This window comes from Hemitrygon akajei, chromosome 8 (genome assembly GCF_048418815.1).
Source record: "Hemitrygon akajei chromosome 8, sHemAka1.3, whole genome shotgun sequence".
In the NCBI taxonomy this organism is placed as follows: domain Eukaryota; kingdom Metazoa; phylum Chordata; class Chondrichthyes; order Myliobatiformes; family Dasyatidae; genus Hemitrygon; species Hemitrygon akajei.
Window position 1 is genome coordinate 60,892,813 of NC_133131.1, and position 6,930 is coordinate 60,899,742.

Genomic DNA, 6,930 nt, shown 5'->3' on the forward strand with positions numbered 1-6,930 from the left:
TACCCTTGTCTCTCTTAGACCGCTTGTTCCCCATCTCGAGGACTTGCCCGGTTCCAATCCACCCGTAGGCACCCCGTAATTCCACGATTCTCGTACACTACGTCTCTGCAGGAATTTAATTTGAATGTGACCCACCTAGCTCGGTCACTCCTGTCCAATTCCGGAACCTGTATTACTGCGATCGCCCAGGAATCCACACGCAGGCTACCCCGTGGTTCCACAATTCTCATGCACTACGTCTCTGCAGGATTCACCTGCAGGGTAACCCCGTAGTTCCACAATTCTTGTGCACTACGTCTCTGCAGGATCCACCTTCAGGGTAACCCCGTAGTTCCACAATTCTCGTGTACCACGTCACTGCAGGATCTCTTACCTGGGTCCTGTGCACAGAAATTACTCGATCGCTCACTGTCTCAACTGCCTCGACAACCCCTCTTTGTTTCCTTGAGTCCGCCGGATATCACTCGCTCAAGCCGCGCGGGGCGACAAGCAAGGAATCAGGGACTGCCGAACTCGGCAGGGTGCACCTTCTCCGATGTCCTTCCTTGCCCCCCTCACGGCTGGAGTGTGGATCCCGGACGAGCCCCCAAGTTGTCAGAAACGAGCCACGCTCCCGAATAATGGCTTCAAGACAAATTCAAGGAAACAAAGTTTATTAACAGTTCTGCAGAGCTGGGCCCCTTCAGAGAAGGGAACCCTGAACCTTACAGGGCAGCAGGTTTTATCCTTCTTCCTTACCACCCCTCCTCCCTGACTCCATTCCATATTTGGAGTTGTTTTTTTACATGTTTCTGTAAAACAATAGTCCATATCTCAGGACTTCAGTGATTCCACAAACAGTTAATTTTGTCAAGGCTTCTGCATTCATAATTAGATCACACTTGTTTACAGACTTTAACCCGGACATAATTAAATCACAGTTGTCCCTAGACATAATTAAATCACAGTTGTCCTTTGACTTTAACCCGGACCTGTCAGAAACGCACATCTTAATTTTGAATCTTACAATAAATAGGTAAGGAAGAAGGATAAAACCTGCTGCCCTGTAAGGTTCAGGGTTCCCTTCTCTGAAGGGGCCCAGCTCTGCAGAACTGTTAATAAACTTTGTTTCCTTGAATTTGTCTTGAAGCCATTATTCGGGAGCGTGGCTCGTTTCTGACAACTTGGGGCGCTCGTCCGGGATCCACACTCCAGCCGTGAGGGGGGCAAGGAAGGACATCGGAGAAGGTGCACCCTGCCGAGTTCGGCAGTCCCTGATTCCTTGCTCGTCGCCCCGCGCGGCTTGAGCGAGTGATATCCGGCGGACTCAAGGAAACAAAGAGGGGTTGTCGAGGCAGTTGAGACAGTGAGCGATCGAGTAATTTCTGTGCACAGGACCCAGGTAAGAAATTGAATTCCTGTAGAGACGTAGTACACAAGAATCGTGGAACTGCGGGGTTCCTGCAGGTGATTTCTCCTGTAGAGATGTAGTACACGAGAATTGTGGAACTGCGGGGTTCCTGCAGGTGATTTCTCCTGTAGAGACGTAGTACACGAGAATTGTGGAACTGTGGGGTTCCTGCAGGTGATTCTTCCTGTAGAGACGTAGTACACGAGAATTGTGGAACTGCGGGGTGCCTGCAGGTGAATTCCTGGGCGATCGCGGGAATACAGGTTCCAGAATTGGACAGGAGTGACCGAACTAGGTGGGTCACATTCAAATTAAATTCCTGCAGAGACGTAGTGCACGAGAATTGTGGAATTACGGGGTGCCTGCGGGTGGATTGGAACCGAGCAAGTCCTCGAGATGGGGAATAAGGGGTCTAAGAGAGAAAAGGGTAAAGGAAATCCAGGCGCCAATGATGAAAAATACCCCGGGGTACCCCCTGATAGTCCGTTGGGACGGATGTTAGAAAATTGGGATTATGGGAGGTGAAAAGGGAAGTCAAAGAAAAAATGATACAGTACTGTGAATTCTGGTCCCGCCAGCCGATCCAAGGGTCGGCTGTGTGATGGCCTAAGTTCGGGTCTAGCGAGGATTGGGTACAACAAGCCCTTAATCTGTACGTGAATTCAAAACCTAACGTTAAACCCGAAGAAAGTGATTATGCCCTATGCTGGTTACCAACGACAAATAGTTATAAATTGAAAACGATAAATGAAGGGGGACAGAAAAAGAATACATGGGAGGTGCTCGACCACCTGCCGCCCCATATGTGCCCCCTACCGCTCCGCAAATCGAAGACCCTGAGACGGAGGTTGGCCAACAGCTGATTCGTGTTGAATTTGTATTGAAAGCATGGCCAGAAAAAAAAACTGGAAAAACTAGAAGATTGGAATACTAAACCCTTAAGTGAACTACTTAGGGAGGCACAGAAAGTGTTTGTAAGAAGGGATGAAGAGAAGCAGAAGACGGCAAGGATAATGGTCCAGACAGTGCGACAAGTAACCGCAGATAGTAGAGAGAGAGAGACGGGGACCATGGTTGGATCGAGGTAGTAGCCAGGAGCAAGGAGGAGGGCTAAGGAAGGCTTTAAGATGTTTTCACTGCAATGAAGAAGGACACTTCAGGCGCGAGTGCCCCAGATACCGACAGGAAGTGTGCTCATACGCTATGATGGAAGATGAAGACTAGGGAGGTCGGGGGTTCCACCCCTTGGGGATGAATTATCGGCAGGAACCCCTGGTAAATTTAAAAGTAGGTCCCCAAGGGTCAGATACAACCTTTGTGGTAGATTCGGGTGCCGAAAGATCTAGCGTAATCCAGATACCTCCCGGCGCCCGAACCGGAACAAAGGTAATGGGAGTATCCGGTATTGGAGGCAAAATAATACAAGTACTTGTTATAGAAAACGTGAAAATTGAACATGAGGATAGGGTAACGGGACAGGACCTACTTTTGTTACCCTCTGCGAGATTCAACCTGCTCGGGCGGGATCTGCAAGTCAGGCTAGGCATCGGGACTGTGCCCAGGAACGGGAAGATAATGGTACAGCTGTTTGCCCTCAGGGAAGAAGACGATAGGAAAATAAGCCCGGAGGTATGGTACCAGGAAGGGAACCAGGGGGGTTTGAACGTCCCCCCTTGCAAATCTCACTATTACCTAACAGTTCGCCAGTACGGAGAAAACAGTACCCTATTTCAATGGAAGGAAGAAAAGGGCTGCAGCCGGTGATTGAGGGATTGATCGCTGACGGACTACTGGAGGAATGTATGTCACCGTATAATACCCCAATACTCCCGGTGCGAAAGCCAGATGGGATTTATCTGATGGTACAAGACCTGCAGGGCCTAAATGCAGTAGTCCAAACCCGATACCCGGTAGCGCCCAACCCTTACACACTGATGAGTAAGATCTCCCCTGACCATGAATGGTTCAGTGTAATAGATCTAAAAGATGCCTTCTGGAGTTGCCCGCTAGAAGAGAGCAGTCATGACATGTTTGCGTTCGAATGGAAAAATCCTACGACGGGGCGGAAAAGACAACTCCGGTGGACGGTCCTGCCACAGGGGTTCACCGAATCACCTAACCTATTTGGGCAGGTCGGAGCAAGTACTAGCAGAATTCCAATGTGCTCCAGAGAGCCAACTGCTACAGTATGTGGACGATCTATTACTATCCGGGCCAACACAGGAAGGGGTGCAGGAAGACACCATCAGACTACTGAACTTCCTGGGGAAGCAGGGGCTACGGGTCTCAAAGAAAAAGTTACAATTTGTAGAAAAGGAAGTAAGGTATCTGGGACACCGGGTCAGTAAAGGACAGCGATGCATTACCCCAGAAAGGATAGCTGGAATAACGGGAATGTCACTACCACGTACCAAGAAGGAGATACGCACCAGTTAATTTGCGATGCACTTGATATCGAATGGAAGTACCATACCCCGTGGCATCCCCAGAGTTCGGGAAGAGTAGAACGAATGAACAGCACCCTAAAGGCACAACTGACCAAGTTGAATTTAGAAACCAAACTACCATGGACTAAGTGTCTCCCTATTGCCCTTTTAAGAATACGAACAGCGCCCCGCAAGGACATAGGAATATCCCCATATGAGATGTTGTTCGGACTCCCGTATTGGAATAAGGTGGAAGGGTACCCCACGCTACAAGGGGGTGATATCTTTGTAAGGGACTATTTACTGGCACTGTCCCGTTCCTTTGCAGAACTGTGGAAAAAGGGTCTCTTGGCCCAGACTCCGCTGCTCGATTTTGCTTTACATCAGATCGTGCCTGGAGATTGGGTTCTGGTAAGGACCTGGAAGCCGGAGAAGTTACAGCCACAGTGGGAAGGCCCTTTCCAGGTCCTGCTAACAACAGAGGCGGCTGTACGGACAAAAGAAAAAGGGTGGACACACGCATCCAGGGTAAAAGGACCGGTGAAGCCCGAAAGCCGCACTGAGTGGACCTGTGTTCCCGGTGAAGAACCGATGGTGGTGAGGCTAAAAAGGCAGCAAAAATGAACTCTATGTGGACTGTAACATTATTGACTGTAATATATTTGATTCTATATGTCGGGGAAATTGAAGGGAAATGTGACAAGTGCAGAACCGTGGTACGAGTGGGGCAGAGGGTGTTCCCAGGATCATTTGTGTCCCACTCGCATGTGAATGATCGATGCTATGATCTAAGCAAGAGAGAAACATGTTGGGAGAATAGTAAACCTTATTACCAAGTCTATAATAAAGGATACATGGGACAGGGGGGGACCATGAGAAGTCTCAGCTGTCCCAGGAAAGACCGGAGTTCTTCCTCCTGCATCAGGAGGGTGACCGGAAGCTGGGAATTAAGCTGTTTGATTCATTAAGGAGAGAAACACGGGAGATAAAGGTGGGCGAGTGGGGTGATGAGTGGCCACCGGCTCGCATCATTGAATACTATGGGCCAGCGACCTGGGCCCAGGATGGGTCGTGGGGGTATCGCACTCCTGTCTACATGTTAAACCGAATTATTAGACTGCAGGCGGTGGTGGGAGTGATAACCAATCAAACGGCACTGGCATTGGAGCTGTTGGCAAAACAGCAGAGTCAGATGCGAACAGCAATATACCAGAACAGGCTGGCTGTGGATTACCTATTGGCCTCTGAAGTGGGAAGTATGTGTATGTGTATGTGGGAAGTTCAATCTTACAAACTGTTGCCTTAAGATAGACGACAGTGGAAAGGCCGTGTTAAAAATATCCGACAAAATTCGGAAACTGGCCCACGTGCCAGTACAAACCTGGAGATCCCTGGGGAACATGAGTTGGCTAGACGGGCTAATGGGAGGTAGTTGGTGGCGCACCGCTCTCCTAGTAGAAGGCGGGGGTCTAATGATTCTCTTACTTTTGCCGTGTTTGATTCCTTGTATACGAACACTGATCAGGCGCAGTATATTCCAGCTCCAGGCAGTAGCGATACCCCATCATGGGACAAACGAGCTAAAACTTATGCTATTAAAGAAGAAAGTGGGCCCCCTGGGAGTGAGAAAAATGCTAGCTGAAACACACATCTTAAAAAGAAAAAGGGTGGTATTTATTGTAAGATTCAAAATTAAGATGTGCGTTTCTGACAGGTCCGGGTTAAAGTCAAAGGACAAATGTGATTTAATTATGTCTGGGTTAAAGTCTGTAAACAAGTGTGATCTAATTATGAATGCAGAAGCCTTGACAAAATTAACTGTTTGTGGAATCATTGAAGTCCTGAGATATGGACTATTGTTTTACAGAAACGTGTAAAAAAACAACTCCAAATATGGAATGGAGTCAGGGAGGGGGGTGGTAAGGAAGAAGGATAAAACCTGCTGCCCTGTAAGGTTCAGGGTTCCCTTCTCTGAAGGGGCCCAGCTCTGCAGAACTGTTAATAAACTTTGTTTCCTTGAATTTGTCTTGAAGCCATTATTTGGGAGCGTGGCTCGTTTCTGATAAAGATGAAGTTTTATTCCTCTAAATTGTTTTGAGCTGTGACAGTGTTTTTATAAGAAGGCACCATGAAGACTAAAACCATCTGAGTTGAAATGTTGTCCTTCACCAACTGATGTGCTTTATAAACTTTTAACAGTGTAGAAAAGTCAAAGGATTTGTGTATGGGAATCACAAACACAACAGCACGTTAGTTTCACTGTATCTGTCAGTTCACCAGCGCTTGAATGCCACCGATCTTTGAATTTGGCGGCGGCAATGCTAGAGAGTACAGAAGACAGTGCCCCACTTGCTACAAGGAGAGCCCAAACACGTGTCCATGTCAGTAATCTGATGGGATACATTGCCATGGCATTGATAGCAGTGAGATGTCATCCACTGGCTCTCATTGTAGAAGGGATTCAATGGGACATTGCATATACACCAACGGCTTCATACTGGGAAGCAGCCATTCACCTGCTCCATGTGTGCGAAGAGACTCATTAAGTTAACCCACCTTGTGATGCTCCAGTGAGTTCACAATAAATGGAGGCCACATTTCTGTCTGGAGTGAGCAGAGTTTTACTCAATCATCCCAGCTGCTGCAACACCAGCAACTTCATATCAGGGAGGAAGTTCAAATCAGCTGTCTTAAATGTTTAACTATCATGGTGACTGAAGGCAGCTGCAGGTTCATGAGGGACTGTTACTGTCAGATTTTGCAGTTCTTGCAGCTGCTCATCGCACCCAGGACTGAAGCCTGGTCACTGAGCATTGGAGGAGTCTGTTCTGCTGATGTTAGCCTTAAACTAGACTGGTGTTTAATATTGTGGATCAGTGAAAGATAAATCAGTTCTGTATCAAATCCCATGACTCAGGTACTTACTGTCTCTACCACACTCACAATGTACACTGGAGAGGCCACTCAGCCCATCTGGTCCCTGCCCATGTTTCTGTTCCATATCAGTATATTAAAATCTCTCCCTGGTGTTCCCCTCTCACTCTCCTTGTGGTGACAGGTTGCAACTAGTCACCACTCCGTGGGCTGGGAGATTTCCCTTGAATCATAGAAGTC

At 48.0% G+C, this 6,930-nt stretch overlaps 1 long non-coding RNA gene across 1 annotated transcript; it reads left to right on the forward strand.

Annotated features, from left to right (window-relative positions):
• Positions 1-463: 463 nt before the first annotated feature.
• LOC140731925 (uncharacterized) lies at positions 464-5,837 on the forward strand. Its single transcript, XR_012099942.1, has 2 exons — positions 464-1,381; positions 4,145-5,837. It is a non-coding gene; the product is annotated as an uncharacterized lncRNA (long non-coding RNA).
• Positions 5,838-6,930: the final 1,093 nt, after the last annotated feature.